The sequence below is a fragment of the Anopheles coustani genome (genome assembly GCF_943734705.1).
Source record: "Anopheles coustani chromosome X unlocalized genomic scaffold, idAnoCousDA_361_x.2 X_unloc_36, whole genome shotgun sequence".
NCBI classification, from domain to species: Eukaryota; Metazoa; Arthropoda; class Insecta; order Diptera; family Culicidae; genus Anopheles; species Anopheles coustani.
In genome coordinates, this window is record NW_026525144.1 from 77,501 (window position 1) to 100,000 (window position 22,500).

General features: G+C 45.4%; 1 non-coding gene across 1 annotated transcript in view; it reads left to right on the forward strand.

The window, feature by feature from the left end:
* Positions 1–22,393: 22,393 nt before the first annotated feature.
* The window catches only part of LOC131270509 (5.8S ribosomal RNA), a 155-nt gene continuing 48 nt past the window's right edge, over positions 22,394–22,500 (forward strand). Inside the window, exon 1 of the ribosomal RNA XR_009179572.1 lies at positions 22,394–22,500. This exon is cut by the window's right edge and continues 48 nt beyond it. This is a non-coding gene — a ribosomal RNA (5.8S ribosomal RNA).

The following is a 22,500-nucleotide window of genomic DNA, read 5'->3' on the forward strand; positions in this document are numbered from 1 at the left end:
ATGAAGAGAAAAATCGGCTAAGTCCAGGATCCATATAATATGAAGAGAAAAATCGGCTAAGTCCCAGATTGGGTCTGTCAGAAATACACTTCCAAGTTACCACACAAGCAAGCAAGATGGCCTAGTGATGGATCCATATGATATGAAGAGAAAAATCGGCTAAGTCCCAGATTGGGTCTGTCAGAAATACACTTCCAAGTTACCACACAAGCAAGCAAGATGGCCTAGTGATGGATCCATATGATATGAAGAGAAAAATCGGCTAAGTCCAGGATCCATATAATATGAAGAGAAAAATCGGCTAAGTCCCAGATTGGGTCTGTCAGAAATACACTTCCAAGTTACCACACAAGCAAGCAAGATGGCCTAGTGATGGATCCATATGATATGAAGAGAAAAATCGGCTAAGTCCCAGATTGGGTCTGTCAGACATACACTATCAAGTTACCACACAAGCAAGCAAGATGGCCTAGTGATGGATCCATATGATATGAAGAGAAAAATCGGCTAAGTCCCAGATTGGGTCTGTCAGAAATACACTTCCAAGTTACCACATGAGCAAGCAAGATGGCCTAGTGATGGATCCATATAATATGAAGAGAAAAATCGGCTAAGTCCGAGATTGGTTCTGTCGGAAATACACTATCAAGTTACCACATGAGCAAGCAAGTTACCACATGAAGAGAAAGCCGGCAAAGTCTGGGAATGTTACCACATGAACTGGAAAATGGGCAAAAACCTACCTTCACAGGGAACGTGAATAAGTAAGGCTGTAGACATCGGATCGACAAGCCAAAGACTGATATGGAAAGGAAATGAGTAGTACTAGCTTTCCTGAGAGTTGCAGAGCTTAGACTGCATATGAACGAAAGTTATTAAGCGTCAAAGTCAGAGAAGTTACCCAAAGGAACACAAGTTCCAACTTAGAGCATGTATACCGCCTAGACGGTAAGAGGTACGGCCAGGCTGAGGAATAAGGAAATGTTGGCCAACATGTTCCCTAACTATCCCCCGAAGACCGCAAAGCAATCCAACATCAACCAAGAAAGTTATAGCCCGATCAAGGAAACACCTACTTTGCACCGATATTGCACCAAATACATGTACCAAGCACCTTCGGTTGCATACCTGCAGGGGTTTACCATAGTAGGCCATGGAAGACCGATATACCGAACATAATCACTTTCTATCTCCTCGGGTGTTTGAGATAGCGCTTTGCGGTACAAGAACGAAAGTTAGACTTTATCTTGGTGCATCTTTTTGCCCAAGATCACAAGACCCTATCTACCAAGGCAAGAAAGTTGTGTGGGGACAAAATGTCCAAAAGTGCCCAAAGTGGCACACTTGAACCATATATTCGAGAAAAACACAAGTGTGGGCCCGAGCTAGCAAGTTGAAATGTTCTGACCGTCAGTAGCCCTAGTTGAGGTGCACTTATCATTATATGAGGCCAACGTGCCAGCTAGTCTCTAAAGGGGCGATATGGGTGTTCCAAGGTTTGTACCCAATTGAGGAAAAAACAGGGTAAGGTACGGTGTACCGCGAATAACTCGGGCTATAGATGTCCGATCGATGAGTTTGGCATATGTATGGAAAGGTCTCGACGAGACCTAACTACCCTGAAAGTATGAAGGCAAAGACTTGAATGACCGGGAAGTTATTAAGTGCACAAGTGGTAAAGTTGCACCAAAGTCCATGTTACCCGAAGTGGTACATGAACACCCAATATTCGACCAAAACACAAGTTTAGAGACGAGCTAGCGAGCTACATTGTTCAGACCGTCAGTAGCCCGCATCAAGACACGCATTTCATTATATTGAGCCTAGCCGCTAGCTCGACTCGAAGTCGGTCATATGGTTGGTTGATGGTTTGGACCGACCACGTGGTGTACCAAGGTGATGTACCTTTCATGAATTAAAACTCTGGCTGTATGGCACTGAGCGACAAGCTAAGGTGTGATTTGGAATAGTCTTGAGTGGGACTATTTAGGAAAAATGCGAACAAAAAATCACAAAGTCCTTGGGCGAAGCTATTAGCGAAACATAGAGCAAATTGGTACCAAAAACTATGGAAATGGGACTTGAGTCAAAAATAACCGCAAGTTGGAGAAGAGATAGCAAGCTTGCGTAGAACAATTATATTTGGTGCATGGTATCACCAACAAAAAAGTATATGGGGCCAAGGTGCTGGCTGGCCTCCAAAGTGGAGATATGGGCGATCCAAAGTTTGTACCCAAGTACGAACAAGTATGGAAAAAACAGGGTAAGGTACCAAGTACCATTAATAACTTCGGCTGTAGATGGCCGAGCGAGGCAAACGGCTCACCGTTGGAAAGGTCTTGGGGAGACCTATCTACCCTGAAAGTTTCATGAGGCTGAGTTGAAAGACCACGGAGATATTAGGTGATGATGGTCCAATTCGGGGACCAAGTCGCAGGAAATGGCGCTTGACCAAAATCACCCTTGGAAGGTAAATACCGGCTTACCGGTAAGAGATAGCGACTTGGCGTAGAATATTCATAAGTTGGGCGTGTAGAGACGCAACTTTTATTATATGGGGCCAACCCGGTCAGGGTGCTCCAAGTCGGTCGTTTGGTTGGTTTATGGTTTGGGCCGACCATGTGGTGTACCAAGAAGAGGTACCTTTCATGAATTATAACTCGGTCAGTTTGCCACCGAGCGACAAGTTGCGATGTGATTTGGAATGGTCTTGAGTGGGACTATCAAGCAAAAATACAAATAGAAAATCAGCTTGTCCATGGCCGAAGCTATTAGTGAAACATATAGCAAAATGGGTCCAAAAACGAATGAAATGGGACTTGGACCAAGAATAACGGCAAGTTGGAGAAGAGATAGCAAGTTGGCGTAGAACAATTATATTTGGTGCATGGTATGACCAACAAAAAAGTATATGAGGCCAAGGTGCTAGCTGGCCTCCAAAGTGGAGATATGGGCGATCCAAAGTTTGTACCCAAGTATGGCAAAAACTGGTAGAGGTACCTTTCATGAATTACTGCTCAGGCTGTATGGCACTTAGCGGGACGCTTGGCTCTGGTATGGAATAGTCTTGAGTGGGACTATCAAGGAAAAATACGAACAAAAAATCACCATGTCCACGGACGAAGGTATTAGCGAAACTTAGAGCGAAATTGCGACCAAGTCGCTGGAAATGGCCCTTGGACCAAGTATACCGTCAAGGCGGTACGAGATAGCGAGTTGACGTGGAATATTTATAAGTTTGCCTCCACGAGACGAAAGTTTAGTTATATGGGGCCAACCCGCTCAGGGTTGTCCAAGTTGGTCATATGGCTGATCGAAATTTTCGACCAAGTACTGAGAAAACAGGGTAAGGTACCGTGTACCTCGAATAACTTTGGCTGTAGATGTCCGAGCGAGGCAAACGGCATAGCGTTGGAAAGGTCTTGAGGTGTTCTAGGCACCCTGAAAGTTTGAAAAGGCTATCTGGAAAACTCGTGGAGATATTAGAGAAACATTGGGCCCAAAAGATACCAAGTCGCAGGAAATGGGCCCTCCAAGAACACCCTAAAATCCCAATTACGGCTAAGTTGCAGGCCAGCTAGCGAAGTGAAATGTTCTAGGCATAACTAGAACACGTTAATGCGCAACTTTTTGAATCAGAACTTTTTTCGATATCTGGCCCCCAAAGGGGGGATATGGGCGATCAAAGGATTTTTCCAAGTTTCGGTACTTTTTACGGTATCGCTCATAGCTCCGGCTGTATGCAAGCAAATGACAATCTAAGACATGATTTGGAAAGGTATTGAGCAGTACTAACTTACGTTAGAACACAGCGAAGCGCTATCGGTTCATGGCAAGGCCGATATAAGCAGTCAAAGATGAAAAATGTTGACAAAATGAACAAAAATTACCTTGGTACGCGAATAGCGGCCAGGGATGAAGAGGTACGAAGGTGGTGTAGAACAATTATAATTAGGGCTTGGTACGCTCTAAAAGTTTGCCGAAGACCGCAAAGCGCTCAGACCCATAGAAAGTGGCCATTTGGGCCAAACAGTGCGTGCAAAGAGGTGAAAATGCAAAAATTGCACTTTGGGTGGTGATTTGCGGGGGGAAGGAGGGGTCGGAGGGCAAAATGTCCCTTGACCAAAAAGTCTTATCTCGTCGAGATCTACAACATTGCCGAAGACCGCAAAGCGCTAGCTCGCAGTCGAAAAATCGAGAATTTGAAAATTTTCTAAGTCTTGGGCTCCCTAAGGAAAAGTTTCAAAAATCACGTTTGTCCCCAATTTTGAAGGGGAAGGAGGCGGTTCCGGGGCATGGTGTCTTCGGCAAAAAGTCTTATCTTTTTGCGTACTTTCGACTAGTTCAATAAAAATTTTTGACCCAAAATTTGTTCGGCGGACCCCTAGGTCGAAAAACCCGAAAAAAGTCGAAAAAAGTCGAAAATGTCGAAAAATGAGAAAACCTCATATTCGGACTCTACACGAGCCCCAGATATTGAAAAGTGAAATCCGCGGTCGATTTGGAACAAAAAATTTACCTAGGCAAAGTTGTATGGAGGTAGGGACCCCTGAGAAAAAAGTTTGGTCCCGAGGCTCCTTGGACCACCAAGTCCCTAGGTCGGACCAAAATCGGAAAAAATCCGACCAAAGTCGAAAGTGTCGAAAATTTTAAAAAACCCCTTTTGGGGCCCTATGGCCTCCCTAGATAATGAAAAGTGAGGTCCGCGGCCGATCCGGAAGAAAAACTTGACCTAGGCAAACTTGTATGACGGTGGGGACCCAAAAAAATTTCGATGAGTGTAGTTTAGACAGGCCCGAAAATGTATCGGTGGTCCGTATCAAGGGACGTCTTTTAGTTCCATGGGGTGGTGGTCGTCGAACAAAGTCGCCTAGGTCGACCACCAGAAAGACCAGTCGTGTTGTAATGGATGTTTTGACCACTTTACTAGGGAAACCTAGTAGGTCGAAGCAAATTTGGGGTTCGAGATGAGTTGGTGAAAGTTGGTCCAACCTAGGTGTGCTTGGTGGAGGTTGACCATGAAAGTAGAGCATGATAGGAATGACCATAACTTTGGTTCTAGATGTCGGATCGGTACACTTGAGGCAGTTTTGGAAAGGTGAAGGCCTGCTCTAGCTATGTTTCCTACCAAGCTGAGCGCCTACTAGTGACCCGGAGGAGGTATTAAGGGTCAAAGGCAAAAAGGGGTACCCTAAAGTGCATGTGACCAAGAAAATGGGAAAAACGGTATCGCCTATAGCTCAGGCTGTATGGCTCGGATCGGAAAGCTTGGATATGCGTTGGAAAGGTCTTGACGAGCGCTAGCTATGTGTCCTACCAAGCGAAGCGCTAGGTGTTGAGCAAGTCGGTCATATTAGAGGGCAAAGGTGAAAAATGGTGGTTTAGAGGCGAAAATTCACCTTATGATCGAAAATAGCGGGCGAACGATAAGAGCTACGAACACGGCGTAGAACAATCATAAGTACGTTACCACAAGACCTAACTTTGGCCAATATAGAGCGAGAAGATCGGAGGTACCCATCAGGGTGATATGGCTGGTTCAAAGTTGGACCAAAACGAGACTTGAGAAATGGGTTTAAACACGGTATCGCGAATAACTCAGGCTGTATGGAACGGATCGACAAGCTTAGATCAGTGTTGGAAAGGTCGAACCGAGCGCTAACTGTAATCCCAAACAACCGAAGCGCTAAGTGTTGAGTAAAACTGAGTTATTAAGCGACAAAGTCGAAAAATAATACCAAAATGGCCAAAAATCACACAAGACCAAGAATACCGAGCAGGCGGTAAGAGATAGCGGGTTGACGTAGAATACTTATAAGTTTGCCTCTACGAGACCTAAAAGTCGTCCATAGACAGCGAGAAGATCGGACCACTCTGGAAGGGTGATACGAGTGGTCAAAAATTGGCAAAAATGAAACATGGCTAAAATGGATTTGACTTGTGCACCGTATAGCTCCGGCTGTATGGCATGGATTGTTAAGCTAGGATATGTTTTGGAAAGGTAACACCCAGCGCTAGATACGACTAGAAGAAAGCAAAGCGCTAACTAGCATGATTTGGAAGTTATTAAGTGTCAAAGTCGAAAAATGTTACCAAAATTGAAACTCGAGTACATTGGGCCAAAAAGTACAAGTTGTGAAATTTGGACTTACGAGTAAAATACCGAGCAGGCGGTAAGAGATAGAGACTTGGTGTAGAACAATTATATGTTGGGCATGTTATAACCTATATTTGGCCCGAACATAGTGACGAGATCGGTGGTACCCAAAAGGGTGGTACAGGTGTTAGATGGTTTTCCCAGAGCATAAGCTCCACATGATATGGAAAACGGGAAACATCATAACTTCGGCTGTATGGCATGGAATGGAACGAACAAGGTATCGATGGAAAGAGAAAAGGTAGCGCTAACTATAATTCCTACCAAGCAAAGCGCTAGCATGTGACCGTTCGGGTGTTATTGTGAGTCAAAGTCAGAAATTGTTACCACGAGAGGCGAAAATCCGACTAAGTCCATGAATACCGGGCTGGCGGTAAGAGATACGGCTTGGCCGTAGAACATTTATAAGTTGGCCAATACAAGACCTAAGTTTCGTCCATAGACGACAAGAAGATCGAAGATACGTGAAGGTGAGATATGGGCGTCCCAAAGTGGGCCTTTGAAAAAGTGACAAACTTCCCTTATAACAGCATACACCAAATATCTCTGGCTCTATGGCACCGAATAAGAAGTTGAGGTCAGCGATAGAAAGGTGATAGTCAGCGCTAAATATCATACGAACAGAGTGAAGCGCTAAAGGGAAAGGATCTTGGTGATATAAGGTGACAAAGTCGAGAAAAGTTGCCTCAAAATCATGAAAAATGTGAAAAAATGGCTAAGTCCCGGGTGCCTTAAGGGCAGGTTGATCGAATGTACCGAGCTGGCGGTACGAGATAGAGACTTGGTGTAGAACAATTATATGTTTGGCATGGCAAGACCTACATTTGGTCAATACAAAGTGAGAAGATCAAAGAAACCCGTAAGGGTGATATTGGTGTCCAAAGGTAAAAAGCACTAAGTCTTGGGAAACTTATATGAAGAAAAAGGACCCTGATGGGTCATATAGGATGGATCGAAAAATCGGCTAAGTCCCAAAATGGGGATGTCAGAACTACACTCAAATGTTACCACACCAAGCAAGGCAAACTTATATGAAGCAAAGGACCCTGATGGGTCATATGGTATTGGTCGAAAAATCGGCTAAGTCCCAAAATGGGGATGTCAGAACTACACTCATGTGTTACCACACCAAGCAAGGCAAACTTATATGAAGCAAAGGACCCTGATGGGTCATATGGTATTTTACGAAAAATCGGCTAAGTCCCAAAATGGTGATGTCAGAACTACACTAAAATGTTACCACACCAAGCAAGGCAAACTTATATGAAGGCAAGGACCCTGATGGGTCATATGGTATTTTACGAAAAATCGGCTAAGTCCCAAAATGGTGATGTCAGAACTACACTAAAATGTTACCACACCAAGCAAGGCAAACTTATATGAAGGCAAGGACCCTGATGGGTCATATGGTATGGATCGAAAAATCGGCTAAGTCCCAAAATGGGGATGTCTGAACTACACTCAAATGTTACCACATCAAGCAAGGCAAACTTATATGAAGGAAAGGACCCTGATGGGTCATATGGTATTTTACGAAAAATCGGCTAAGTCCCAAAATGGGGATGTCAGAACTACACTCATGTGTTACCACACCAAGCAAGGCAAACTTATATGAAGGCAAGGACCCTGATGGGTCATATGGTATTTTACGAAAAATCGGCTAAGTCCCAAAATGATGATGTCAGAACTACACTCAAATGTTACCACACCAAGCAAGGCAAACTTATATGAAGCAAAGGACCCTGATGGGTCATATGGTATTGATCGAAAAATCGGCTAAGTCCCAAAATGGGGATGTCAGAACTACACTCAAATGTTACCACACCAAGCAAGGCAAACTTATATGAAGGCAAGGACCCTGATGGGTCATATGGTATTTTACGAAAAATCGGCTAAGTCCCAAAATGGGGATGTCAGAACTACACTCAAATGTTACCACACCAAGCAAGGCAAACTTATATGAAGCAAAGGACCCTGATGGGTCATATGGTATTTTACGAAAAATCGGCTAAGTCCCAAAATGGGGATGTCAGAACTACACTAAAAAGTTACCACACCAAGCAAGGCAAACTTATATGAAGCAAAGGACCCATATGGGTCATATGGTATTTTACGAAAAATCGGCTAAGTCCCAAAATGATGATGTCAGAACTACACTCAAATGTTACCACACCAAGCAAGGCAAACTTATATGAAGCAAAGGACCCTGATGGGTCATATGGTATTGATCGAAAAATCGGCTAAGTCCCAAAATGGGGATGTCAGAACTACACTCAAATGTTACCACACCAAGCAAGGCAAACTTATATGAAGGCAAGGACCCTGATGGGTCATATGGTATTTTACGAAAAATCGGCTAAGTCCCAAAATGGGGATGTCAGAACTACACTAAAAAGTTACCACACCAAGCAAGGCAAACTTATATGAAGCAAAGGACCCATATGGGTCATATGGTATTTTACGAAAAATCGGCTAAGTCCCAAAATGATGATGTCAGAACTACACTCAAATGTTACCATACCAAGCAAGGCAAACTTATATGAAGCAAAGGACCCTGATGGGTCATATGGTATTTTACGAAAAATCGGCTAAGTCCCAAAATGGGGATGTCAGAACTACACTAAAAAGTTACCACACCAAGCAAGGCAAACTTATATGAAGGCAAGGACCCTGATGGGTCATATGGTATTTTACGAAAAATCGGCTAAGTCCCAAAATGATGATGTCAGAACTACACTCAAATGTTACCATACCAAGCAAGGCAAACTTATATGAATGAAAGGACCCATATGGGTCATATGGTATTTTACGAAAAATCGGCTAAGTCCCAAAATGAGGATGTCAGAACTACACTCAAATGTTACCACACCAAGCAAGGCAAACTTATATGAAGCAAAGGACCCTGATGGGTCATATGGTATTGATTGAAAAATCGGCTAAGTCCCAAAATGGGGATGTCAGAACTACACTCAAATGTTACCACACCAAGCAAGGCAAACTTATATGAAGGAAAGGACCCTGATGGGTCATATGGTATTGATCGAAAAATCGGCTAAGTCCCAAAATGGGGATGTCAGAACTACACTCAAATGTTACCACACCAAGCAAGGCAAACTTATATGAAGGAAAGGACCCTGATGGGTCATATGGTATTGATCGAAAAATCGGCTAAGTCCCAAAATGAGGATGTCAGAACTACACTCATGTGTTACCACACCAAGCAAGGCAAACTTATATGAAGCAAAAGACCCTGATGGGTCAAATGTTATTTTACGAAAAATCGGCTAAGTCCCAAAATGGGGATGTCAGAACTACACTCAAATGTTACCACACCAAGCAAGGCAAACTTATATGAAGGCAAGGACCCTGATGGGTCATATGGTATTTTACGAAAAATCGGCTAAGTCCCAAAATGGGGATGTCAGAACTACACTAAAAAGTTACCACACCAAGCAAGGCAAACTTATATGAAGCAAAGGACCCATATGGGTCATATGGTATTTTACGAAAAATCGGCTAAGTCCCAAAATGATGATGTCAGAACTACACTCAAATGTTACCATACCAAGCAAGGCAAACTTATATGAAGCAAAGGACCCTGATGGGTCATATGGTATTTTACGAAAAATCGGCTAAGTCCCAAAATGGGGATGTCAGAACTACACTAAAAAGTTACCACACCAAGCAAGGCAAACTTATATGAAGGCAAGGACCCTGATGGGTCATATGGTATTTTACGAAAAATCGGCTAAGTCCCAAAATGAGGATGTCAGAACTACACTCAAATGTTACCATACCAAGCAAGGCAAACTTATATGAATGAAAGGACCCATATGGGTCATATGGTATTTTACGAAAAATCGGCTAAGTCCCAAAATGAGGATGTCAGAACTACACTAAAATGTTACCACACCAAGCAAGGCAAACTTATATGAAGCAAAGGACCCTGATGGGTCATATGGTATTGATCGAAAAATCGGCTAAGTCCCAAAATGGGGATGTCAGAACTACACTCAAATGTTACCACACCAAGCAAGGCAAACTTATATGAAGGAAAGGACCCTGATGGGTCATATGGTATTGATCGAAAAATCGGCTAAGTCCCAAAATGGGGATGTCAGAACTACACTCAAATGTTACCACACCAAGCAAGGCAAACTTATATGAAGGAAAGGACCCTGATGGGTCATATGGTATTGATCGAAAAATCGGCTAAGTCCCAAAATGAGGATGTCAGAACTACACTCATGTGTTACCACACCAAGCAAGGCAAACTTATATGAAGCAAAAGACCCTGATGGGTCAAATGTTATTTTACGAAAAATCGGCTAAGTCCCAAAATGGGGATGTCAGAACTACACTCAAATGTTACCACACCAAGCAAGGCAAACTTATATGAAGGCAAGGACCCTGATGGGTCATATGGTATTTTACGAAAAATCGGCTAAGTCCCAAAATGGGGATGTCAGAACTACACTCAAATGTTACCACACCAAGCAAGGCAAACTTATATGAAGCAAAGGACCCTGATGGGTCATATGGTATTTTACGAAAAATCGGCTAAGTCCCAAAATGATGATGTCAGAACTACACTCAAATGTTACCATACCAAGCAAGGCAAACTTATATGAATGAAAGGACCCATATGGGTCATATGGTATTTTACGAAAAATCGGCTAAGTCCCAAAATGAGGATGTCAGAACTACACTAAAAAGTTACCACACCAAGCAAGGCAAAGTACCTAGGTGAACCCTAGGAAGAAACACGGACCAAGTCAGATGGCCTAAGTCAATAGAACAAGTGACCTAGGCAAAGTTGTATGGCGCTGAGGACCCTGAAAAATCTGGTTAGTGTAGTTTAGACAGGGTAGGTTTTTGGGTCGGCCGAACCCCCTTATTTTGGGTTTTGGCCTCATCAAGAAGCTACACCTAGGCAAACTGCCTAGGGTGAAAGTGCGAAGACCAATCGAATAGTAAGACAAGTTTTGACCGATCGCCCTAGGCAAGCTTGTATGAAGAAAGGGACCCTAAGGGTCATATGGAAATACATGAAAAATCGGCTAAGTCCCAAAATTGGGATGTCAGAATTACACTAAAAAGTTACCACATCAAGCAAGGCAAACTACCTAGGTGAACCCTAGCAAGAAACACGGACCAAGTCAGATGGCCTAAGTCAAGAGAACAAGTGACCTAGGCAAAGTTGTATGACGGTGAGGACCCTGAAAAATCTGGTTAGTGTAGTTTAGACAGGGGAGGTTTTTGGGTCGGCTGAACCTCCTTATTTTGGGTTTTGACCTCCTCAAGAAGCTACACCTAGGCAAACTGCCTAGGGTGAAAGTGCGAAGACCAATCGAATAGTAAGACAAGTTTTGACCGATCGCCCTAGGCAAGCTTGTATGAAGAAAGGGACCCTATGGGTCATATGGAAATACATGAAAAATCGGCTAAGTCCCAAAATTGGGATGTCTGAACTACACTAAAAAGTTACCACAGCAAGCAAGGCAAAGTACCTAGGTGAACCCTAGGAAGAAACACGGACCAAGTCAGATGGCCTAAGTCAAGAGTACAAGTGACCTAGGCAAAGTTGTATGGCGCTGAGGACCCTGAAAAATCGGGTTAGTGTAGTTCAGACAGGGGAGGTTTCTGGGTCGGCTGAACCTCCTTATTTCGGGTTTTGGCCTCCTCAAGAAGACAGACCTAGGCAACTGCCTAGGGTGAAAGTGCGAAGACCAATCGAATAGTAAGACAAGTTTTGACCGATCGCCCTAGGCAAGCTTGTATGAAGAAAGGGACCCTATGGGTCATATGGAAATACATGAAAAATCGGCTAAGTCCCAAAATTGGGATGTCTGAACTACACTAAAAAGTTACCACATCAAGCAAGGCAAAGTACCTAGGTGAACCCTAGGAAGAAACACGGACCAAGTCAGATGGCCTAAGTCAAGAGTACAAGTGACCTAGGCAAAGTTGTATGGCGCTGAGGACCCTGAAAAATCTGGTTAGTGTAGTTTAGACAGGGGAGGTTTTTGGGTCGGCTGAACCTCCTTATTTTGGGTTTTGACCTCCTCAAGAAGCTACACCTAGGCAAACTGCCTAGGGTGAAAGTGCGAAGACCAATCGAATAGTAAGACAAGTTTTGACCGATCGCCCTAGGCAAGCTTGTATGAAGAAAGGGACCCTATGGGTCATATGGAAATACATGAAAAATCGGCTAAGTCCCAAAATTGGGATGTCTGAACTACACTAAAAAGTTACCACAGCAAGCAAGGCAAAGTACCTAGGTGAACCCTAGGAAGAAACACGGACCAAGTCAGATGGCCTAAGTCAAGAGTACAAGTGACCTAGGCAAAGTTGTATGGCGCTGAGGACCCTGAAAAATCGGGTTAGTGTAGTTCAGACAGGGGAGGTTTCTGGGTCGGCTGAACCTCCTTATTTCGGGTTTTGGCCTCCTCAAGAAGACAGACCTAGGCAAACTGCCTAGGGTGAAAGTGCGAAGACCAATCGAATAGTAAGACAAGTTTTGACCGATCGCCCTAGGCAAGCTTGTATGAAGAAAGGGACCCTATGGGTCATATGGAAATACATGAAAAATCGGCTAAGTCCCAAAATTGGGATGTCTGAACTACACTAAAAAGTTACCACATCAAGCAAGGCAAAGTACCTAGGTGAACCCTAGGAAGAAACACGGACCAAGTCAGATGGCCTAAGTCAAGAGTACAAGTGACCTAGGCAAAGTTGTATGGCGCTGAGGACCCTGAAAAATCGGGTTAGTGTAGTTCAGACAGGGGAGGTTTCTGGGTCGGCTGAACCTCCTTATTTCGGGTTTTGGCCTCCTCAAGAAGACAGACCTAGGCAAAGTGCCTAGGGTGAAAGTGCGAAGACCAATCGAATAGTAAGACAAGTTTTGACCGATCGCCCTAGGCAAGCTTGTATGATGAAAGGGACCCTATGGGTCATATGGAAATACATGAAAAATCGGCTAAGTCCCAAAATTGGGATGTCTGAACTACACTAAAAAGTTACCACATCAAGCAAGGCAAAGTACCTAGGTGAACCCTAGGAAGAAACACGGACCAAGTCAGATGGCCTAAGTCAAGAGTACAAGTGACCTAGGCAAAGTTGTATGGCGCTGAGGACCCTGAAAAATCGGGTTAGTGTAGTTCAGACAGGGGAGGTTTCAGGGTCGGCTGGACCTCCTTATTTCGGGTTTTGGCCTCCTCAAGAAGACAGACCTAGGCGAATTGCCTAGGGTGAAACTGCGAAGACCAATCGAATAGTAAGACAAGTTTTGACCGATCGCCCTAGGCAAGCTTGTATGAAGAAAGGGACCCTTAGGGTCATATGGAAATTCATGAAAAATCGGCTAAGTCCCAAAATTGGGATGTCAGAACTACACTAAAAAGTTACCACATCAAGCAAGGCAAAGTACCTAGGTGAACCCTAGGAAGAAACACGGACCAAGTCAGATGGCCTAAGTCAAGAGTATAAGTGACCTAGGCAAAGTTGTATGGCGCTGAGGACCCTGAAAAATCGGGTTAGTGTAGTTAAGACAGGGGAGGTTTCAGGGTCGGCCAGACCTCCTTATTTCGGGTTTTGGCCTCCTCAAGAAGACAGACCTAGGCGAATTGCCTAGGGTGAAACTGCGAAGACCAATCGAATAGTAAGACAAGTTTTGACCGATCGCCCTAGGCAAGCTTGTATGAAGAAAGGGACCCTATGGGTCATGTGGAAATATACGAAAAATCGGCTAAGTCCCAAAATTGGGATGTCAGAACTACACTATAAAGTTACCACATCAAGCAAGGCAAAGTACCTAGGTGAACCCTAGGAAGAAACACGGACCAAGTCAGATGGCCTAAGTCAAGAGTATAAGTGACCTAGGCAAAGTTGTATGGCGCTGAGGACCCTGAAAAATCGGGTTAGTGTAGTTAAGACAGGGGAGGTTTCAGGGTCGGCCAGACCTCCTTATTTCGGGTTTTGGCCTCCTCAAGAAGACAGACCTAGGCGAATTGCCTAGGGTGAAACTGCGAAGACCAATCGAATAGTAAGACAAGTTTTGACCGATCGCCCTAGGCAAGCTTGTATGAAGAAAGGGACCCTATGGGTCATGTGGAAATATACGAAAAATCGGCTAAGTCCCAAAATTGGGATGTCAGAACTACACTATAAAGTTACCACATTAGCAAGGCAGACTTGTATGAAGAACGGGACCCTGGTGAAAGTAGCAAATATCCCAAACCGAACATGAATATTATACACACAAGAGTACGAACATAAAGGAACACGGACCAAGCGTACCGAGAGAATCGGTACTATAGAGCCCTCGTGGTTCTACACAAAGACTTTATGTTCGGGGTTCACACCCCAAATCGAACGTGGAATTTACTTTCTGATGGTCATGCGGTCGTCCAAAGGGGTCTAGTATCCTGGGATGACAAGCATCACGGGCACAGCTCGTATCAAAACAGTCGAAGAGGCCCGCGAAAGCTTGCTTTCCATGGCTATGCGATGCACAAATTGAGTTTACTCACCGTAGTATAAAACGAACGAACCGAACCTATCCGAGTAGGGATAATGGGCGCAGTAACATACTTCTGTGACCCAGCGAGAGTTGAACGAGGTGACATGAACTGTCAGTGGCTTATATCAGATGGGATACATACATGAGATTGCTTTCAAATCTACACTCGAAAACCTAACCAAGTAAAAGCGAACGTGGGAAGGATTCGAAACCGGTCACGAAATCTTAAGCTGGAAAGAGTCATCACTATGGATACATATTATGCGAAACCAATCAAGTGCTCAGTACTGATCCAAAACCTAAGAGCACTAGTGAACACCTTATTCTCACCCTAGTTCACATCCAAGTGATCGACCACGTGTGTGAAGCAAAGACCAATCGAATTCCTCAATGAACCGAACACTATGAACAAATGGCCAAAAACGTTATAACTATCCAAACATCCTACTATCTAGCGAAAGTCATCACGATGGAACCATACAATGATCTTAACCTATAGCGCTCACCTATTCCTACCCAGAGTGCAAGTGAACAGATTGCTCACCCTTACCAGTTCACAACCACGTGATCGACTAACATACCGAGGTTACCACAAGTCAAAGTTATACGTTTACAAGCGCAAGACCAATCGAAAACCCCGAAAGCAATCTCGACCCAAAATGTATTATCCGTGAGTGTAGTCGAGTCTCGTACTCGTCATCTGTAATCGTCGGATAGAATATCCAGTACACGGTTGTCTTTCCAAATGAAATCTACATACAGAACTCGCTCTTGGCAAATGGGTGGCATTGGCGCAATCAGGAGCGAGTTCCCGTCCGGGTGCCAAGTGATTGGCAAATGTCTGGGGGAAAGCAACCATATATTGATTTGTCTGTTAGTGTACTGGGTGTTTGAGGTATGTAGTATCCACGCTTGGTTGGGTGTGTCAGAGGACCGTGAATGCGTTGGCAACCCCAATTGGGGTACATCGGGAATGATTTTGTGGAACCGATGTGCCCGGCACACACTAAGTTTTGTTGCAAGTTAATAGTGTGCCATGTCCGGGGGGGTTGTGATTAAACTCTGGTGAATTGCGTACTGTGGTGATTGGGGTATGAAAGCCCCGCAGTTGCAATGATCGGACGCGCCTAGCGTGTCCTTTAGTTGATGGTAGGGAAATGAAGGCCCTTGTCAGCTCACCTAAGTATTCATGGAAGTTTGGCATAAGGTCGCTGTGGTAGGGGTATGAAGGCCCCGTCAGCGCATGCACAATCGGGCGCACGAGCGCTTAGCGGAGTCGAATGCCGCTCAAGTGCCTGTCCGGTGCATCGGGTGTGTGTGTGATACGAGGGCAATGAGGTTCGCACGGGGGCTCGCCTCCCGTGTGCTACCGGACTTGACAACATATAGAACGTGGTGTTTGCTCCTCCGGGTGCAATGGGACAATGAACATTCGAACGCAAAGTCGGAATTCTGGTTGATCCTACCAGTAATATACGCTCGTCTCAAAGGTTAAGCCATGCATGTCTAAGTACAAACAGATTTAATGTGAAACCGCATAAGGCTCAGTATAACAGCTATAATTTACGAGATCATCAACCTAGCTACTTGGATAACTGTGGAAAATCTAGAGCTAATACATGCAACATGCCAGGACCCTCGCGGGAACTGGTGCACTTATTAGTCAAACCAATCGCGGGTTCTCCGTGTCATTGAGTTGAAGTCTGGATAATGATGCTGATCGTATGGTCTCGCACCGACGACAGATCTCGCAAATATCTGCCCTATCAACTATGGATGGTAGTATAGAGGACTACCATGGTTGCAACGGGTAACGGGGAATCAGGGTTCGATTCCGGAGAGGGAGCCTGAGAAATGGCTACCACATCCAAGGAAGGCAGCAGGCGCGTAAATTACCCAATCCCGGGACGGGGAGGTAGTGACGAGAAATAACAATATGAAACTCTTTAATGATGTTTCATAATTGGAATGAGTAGAGCATAAATCCTTCTACGAGGATCAAGTGGAGGGCAAGTCTGGTGCCAGCAGCCGCGGTAATTCCAGCTCCACTAGCGTATATTAAAATTGTTGCGGTTAAAACGTTCGAAGTTGATACTTGTCCAACACAGTCCGGCTCCGCCGACCCGGTCAACCCGTGGTCGGTGGGCCAAGTCGGAATCTGGTTGCGACTCAATGGTGTGGTAGGGCACCAAGTCTGTGTCATGGTGTGCCCTTCAACGGGTGCAAGTGTAACATAGAGCTCGACCGCTCACGTTTACCTTGAACAAATTAGAGTGCTTAAAGCAGGGTGCCCAAACGCCCTAGAATAATCTTGCATGGAATAATGGAATACGACCTTGGTCTAATCTTTCATTGGTTTGTACTCAGACCGGAGGTAATGATTAACAGAAGTAGTTGGGGACACTAGTATTACGGCGCGAGAGGTGAAATTCGTAGACCGTCGTAAGACTAACTAAAGCGAAGGCATTTGTCAAGGATGCTTTCTTTAATCAAGAACGAAAGTTAGAGGATCGAAGGCGATTAGATACCGCCCTAGTTCTAACCGTAAACGATGCCAACTAGCAATTGGGAGACGCTACAACCAGGTGCTCTCAGTAGCTTCCGGGAAACCAAAGTCAGGTTCCGGGGGAAGTATGGTTGCAAAGTTGAAACTTAAAGGAATTGACGGAAGGGCACCACAATGAAATGGAGCTTGCGGTTCAATTTGACTCAACACGGGAAAACTTACCAGGTCCGAACTTATGGAGGTGAGACAGATTAATAGCTCTTTCTCAAATTTAAGGGTAGTGGTGCATGGCCGTTCTTAGTTCGTGGATTGATTTGTCTGGTTAATTCCGATAACGAACGTGACTCACATATGCTAACTAGAACGCAGTCAGCGTTAATGCGTCGATGCCGATTGGAACGGGTTAGGACCTTTCGGTGGAGTATGACCTGACACCTTCGCTGTTCGTGTGCGCAAGTGCACTTACGGTACGCTGCTTAGCAGGACAATTTGTGTTTAGCAAAATGAGATCGAGCGATAACAGGTCCGTGATGCCCTTAGATGTTCTGGGCTACACGCGTGCTACAATGTGGGTAGCAGCGTGTCTCCTATTCCGAGAGGAACGGGAAATCACTCAAATACTCACTTAGTAGGGATTATGGATTGCAATGGTCCATATGAACTCGGAACTTCTAGTAAGTGCTGGTCATCAGCCAGCGTTGAATACGTCCCTGCCCTTTGTACACACCGCCCGTCGCTACTACCGATGGATTATTTAGTGAGGTCTTTGGAGATGATCGTTCGCTGGATCCTCGTGAACCGCGTCTGCTTTATCGAAGTTGACCGAACTTGATGATTTAGAGGAAGTAAAAGTCGTAACAAGGTTTCCGTAGGTGAACCTGCGGAAGGATCATTAGTGGCCAAGTGATCCTTCCAGAAGTCCGAACCTGCGGGTTGAGACTTCGGCACAAGTTGCCATATGATAATTGACGAAACACTATAGAAGTCCGAACCTGCGGGTTGAGACTTCGGCACAAGTTGCCATATGAACATTGACGAAACACTATGAAGTCCGAACCTGCGGGTTGAGACTTAGGCACAAGTTGCCTTATACATGACTTCGAACAAATACACAAGTCCGAACCTGCGGGTTGAGACTTAGGCACAAGTTGCCTTATACATGACTTCGAACAAATACACAAGTCCGAACCTGCGGGTTGAGACTTAGGCACAAGTTGCCATATGAAAGTTGACGAAACACTAACAAGTCCGAACCTGCGGGTTGAGACTTAGGCACACGTTGCCTTATACATGACTTCGAACAAATACACAAGTCCGAACCTGCGGGTTGAGACTTAGGCACAAGTTGCCTTATACATACATTGGCCAAATAAACAGAAGTCCGAACCTGCGGGTTGAGACTTAGGCACAAGTTGCCATATTATATTCGATCAAACACTAAGTAGTCCGAACCTGCGGGTTGAGACTCAAGACCGTAACAAGATGTCACTATACAAGTCCGAACCTAAGGGTTGAGACTTAATGCGATCTAGATACCAAGTTGACATCCAATACCTGTTGAGCAAAACCAAAGATTCCCTGTTCTCGAATGATTACACTATATAACAGGGAATCTTGAAGAAATCAAGCAAGCGTGAAACAAAGTCATCACTTGGGCATGCTCGATAGCCAACCACATGACCTTAACCTAAGAGAGCATGCAAACCACATGATACCTATAAACGATTAACCCGCCCTAGTTCAATCGTTCACCAAGTGATGACTTCAGTATGGCTAAGAGAAAAACTTTTAAATGGGAAAAACTCTAAGTCCGAACCTCCGGGTTGAGACTTCCGCGTCGGAGGTGGGCGCACCTCCTATCCGAAAGATGATGAATCAGGGGTGTTCGGTCAGCAATGGTCGGATACCCCGTCGTAGTCCAACTATGACAATCAAAGTCAAGACCTCCGGGTTGAGACTTTCCGCGAGTACAAGCATAAAGGAACACGGACCAAGCCGTACCGAGAGAATCGGTACTAGAGCCCTCGTGGTTCTACATTGAGAGAGCCCTCGTGGTTCTCATTAGGGGCTTTATGCAAGTCGTACTCAATACTGTGGTGTGAAGTATAAAGTATAGTCTTCGCCTGGTCCACGCTGCTTCGGCGGTCCTGGGTAAGATAGTTCATTCTAGCTTGCCCTATAGTGGAATGAGGACACTTAATGCTTCGTCTTTTAGCGGCGGCTAGACTCCTCCTCACGGGGAACGAGTTGACGCACACAGCGGCGGCTTACGCACTATGGCAATCATGGATGCCTGAAGATTCCGTGAAGTTCTCCCCTGGTCCACGCTGCCTCGGCAGTCCTGGGTAAAATGGAATATTTCCAGCTTGCCCTATAGTGGAAGAGGACTATCCAACAATATAAAGTCAAGACCTCCGGGTTGAGACTTTCCGCGTCGGTGGTGTCGCGCACCGCCTATCCGAAAGATGGTGTAACAGGGGTGTTCGATCAGCAATGGTCGGATGCCCCGTCATAGTCCAACTATGACAACCAAAGTCAAGACCTCCGGGTTGAGACTTTCCGCGTCCGGAGGTACGCGTACCGCCTACCCGAAAGATGGTGTGCTTCTGGGGTATTCGATGAGTCGGATACCCCGTCGTAGTCCAACTATGACAATCAAAGTCAAGACCTCCGGGTTGAGACTTCCGCGTCCGGAGGTACGCGTACCGCCTACCCGAAAGATGGTGAATCAGGGGTGTTCGATCAGCAATGGTCGGATGCCCCGTCGTAGTCCAACTATGACAATCAAAGTCAAGACCTCCGGGTTGAGACTTTCTAAGAGTACAAGCATAAAGGAACACGGACCAAGCCGTACCGAGAGAATCGGTACTAGAGCCCTCGTGGTTCTACATTGAGAGAGCCCTCGTGGTTCTCATTAGGGGCTTTATGCAAGTCGTACTCAATACTGTGGTGTGAAGTATAAAGTATAGAGTCCTCCACTGGTCCACGCTGCTCCGGCGGTCCTGGGTAAGATAGTTCATTCTAGCTTGCCCTATGTGGAAGAGGACTCAATACCCTACCTGTTGAGCTTGAAACAAAGTCATCACTTGGGCATGCTCATATTGCCATACAATATTCCATTATCTACTAATGAGCATGCAGCTATATGATTATAACCTGTAAACGATTACCCCGCCGTAGTTCAGCGCTTCAACCAAGTGATGACTTCAGTATGGCTAGTGTGTGAAGTATAAAGTATAGTCCTCCCCTGGTCCACACTGCTTCGGCGGTCCTGGGTAAGATAGTTAGTTCTAGCTTGCCCTATGTGGAAGAGGACACCATACTTAATACTGTGGTGTAATGAACAAAGTATAGTCCTCCACTGGTCCACGCTGCTTTGCAGTTCTGGGTAAGATAGTTAGTTCTAGCTTGCCCTATGTGGAAGAGGGCATACAAGACAAAGTATAGTTCTCCCCTGGTCCACGCTGCTCCGGCGGTCCTGGGTAAGATAGTTAATTCTAGCTTGCCCTATGTGGAAGAGGACTCAATACCCTACCTGTTGAGCTTGAAACAAAGTCATCACTTGGGCATGCTCTATAGCCAATCACATGACATTAACCTAAGAGAGCATGCAGCGTATTATCCCAATGCAAAGTAAACGATAGACTCGCCCTAGTTCAGTGCTTCAACCAAGTGATGACTTCAATTTGGCTAGTGTGTGAAGTATAAAGTATAGTCCTCCCCTGGTCCACACTGCTTCGGCGGTCCTGGGTAAGATAGTTAATTCTAGCTTGCCCTATGTGGAAGAGGACACCATACTTAATACTGTGGTGTAATGAACAAAGTATAGTCCTCCACTGGTCCACGCTGCTCCGGCGGTCCTGGGTAAGATAGTTCATTCTAGCTTGCCCTATGTGGAAGAGGGCATACAAGACAAAGTATAGTTCTCCCCTGGTCCACGCTGCTTCGGCGGTCCTGGGTAAGATAGTTAATTCTAGCTTGCCCTATGTGGAAGAGAGCATACATGAACCAAGAACGAAGGTTATGATCGAGGAATGATTCGACAACTAACCGATGGTATGAAATGTGTAGAATTCAAGCAAGCACACAATCAAGTCATCATTTGGGCATGCTCGATAGCCAACCCTATGACATTAACCTAGTAGAGCATGCAACGTATAATATCCCAATGCAAAGTAAACGATAGACACGCCCTAGTTCAGCGCTTCAACCAAGTGATGACTTCAGAATGGCTAAATCAAATCGGTTCAAAACATACCATCGGTACCCTATTGAAACACACAAGTCGATATCAAACCTCATGATTGTGTAGTCCTCCACTGGTCCACGCCGCTTCGGCCGTCCTGGGTAAAATGGAACATTCCAGCTTGCCCTATGTGGAAGAGGGCACATTACTCAATACTGTGGTGTGAAGTATAAAGTTCAGTTCTCCCCTGGTCCACGCTGCTTCGGCGGTCCTGGGTAAGATAGTTCATTCTAGCTTGCCCTATGTGGAAGAGGACACTTAATACTTCGTCTCTAAGCGGCGGCTTGACTCCTCCCTACGGGGAACGGGTTTACGCGCACAGCGGCGGCTTACGCACTATGGCAGTCATGGATGCCTTACGTTTCTATGAAAAGTGTGTTCCTCCCCTGGTCCACGCTGCTTCGGCAGTCCTGGGTAAGATAGTTAGTTCTAGCTTGCCCTATGTGGAAGAGGACACGTAGACTTACTGTGGTGTGAAGTATAAAGTTCAGTTCTCCCCTGGTCCACGCCGCTTCGGCCGTCCTGGGTAAAATGGATTCATCCAGCTTGCCCTATGTGGAATGAGGACACTTTATGCTTCGTCTCTAAGCGGCGGCTTGCTCCTCCCTACGGGGAACGGGTATACGCGCACAGCGGCGGCTTACGTTATGGCAGTCATGGATGCCTTACGTTTCCATGAAAAGTGTGTTCCTCCCCTGGTCCACGCTGCTTCGGCAGTCCTGGGTAAGATAGTTAGTTCTAGCTTGCCCTATGTGGAAGAGGACACGTAGACTTACTGTGGTGTGAAGTATAAGGTTCAGTTCTCCCCTGGTCCACGCCGCTTCGGCCGTCCTGGGTAAAATGGATTAATCCAGCTTGCCCTATGTGGAATGAGGACACTTTATGCTTCGTCTCTAAGCGGCGGCTTGCTCCTCCCTACGGGGAACGGGTATACGCGCACAGCGGCGGCTTACGCAAGTTAGTCACCCTCGGCAGTGGATCACTCGGCTCATGGATCGATGAAGACCGCAGCTAACTGCGCGTCATAATGTGAACTGCAGGACACATGAACATTGATAAGTTGAACGCAT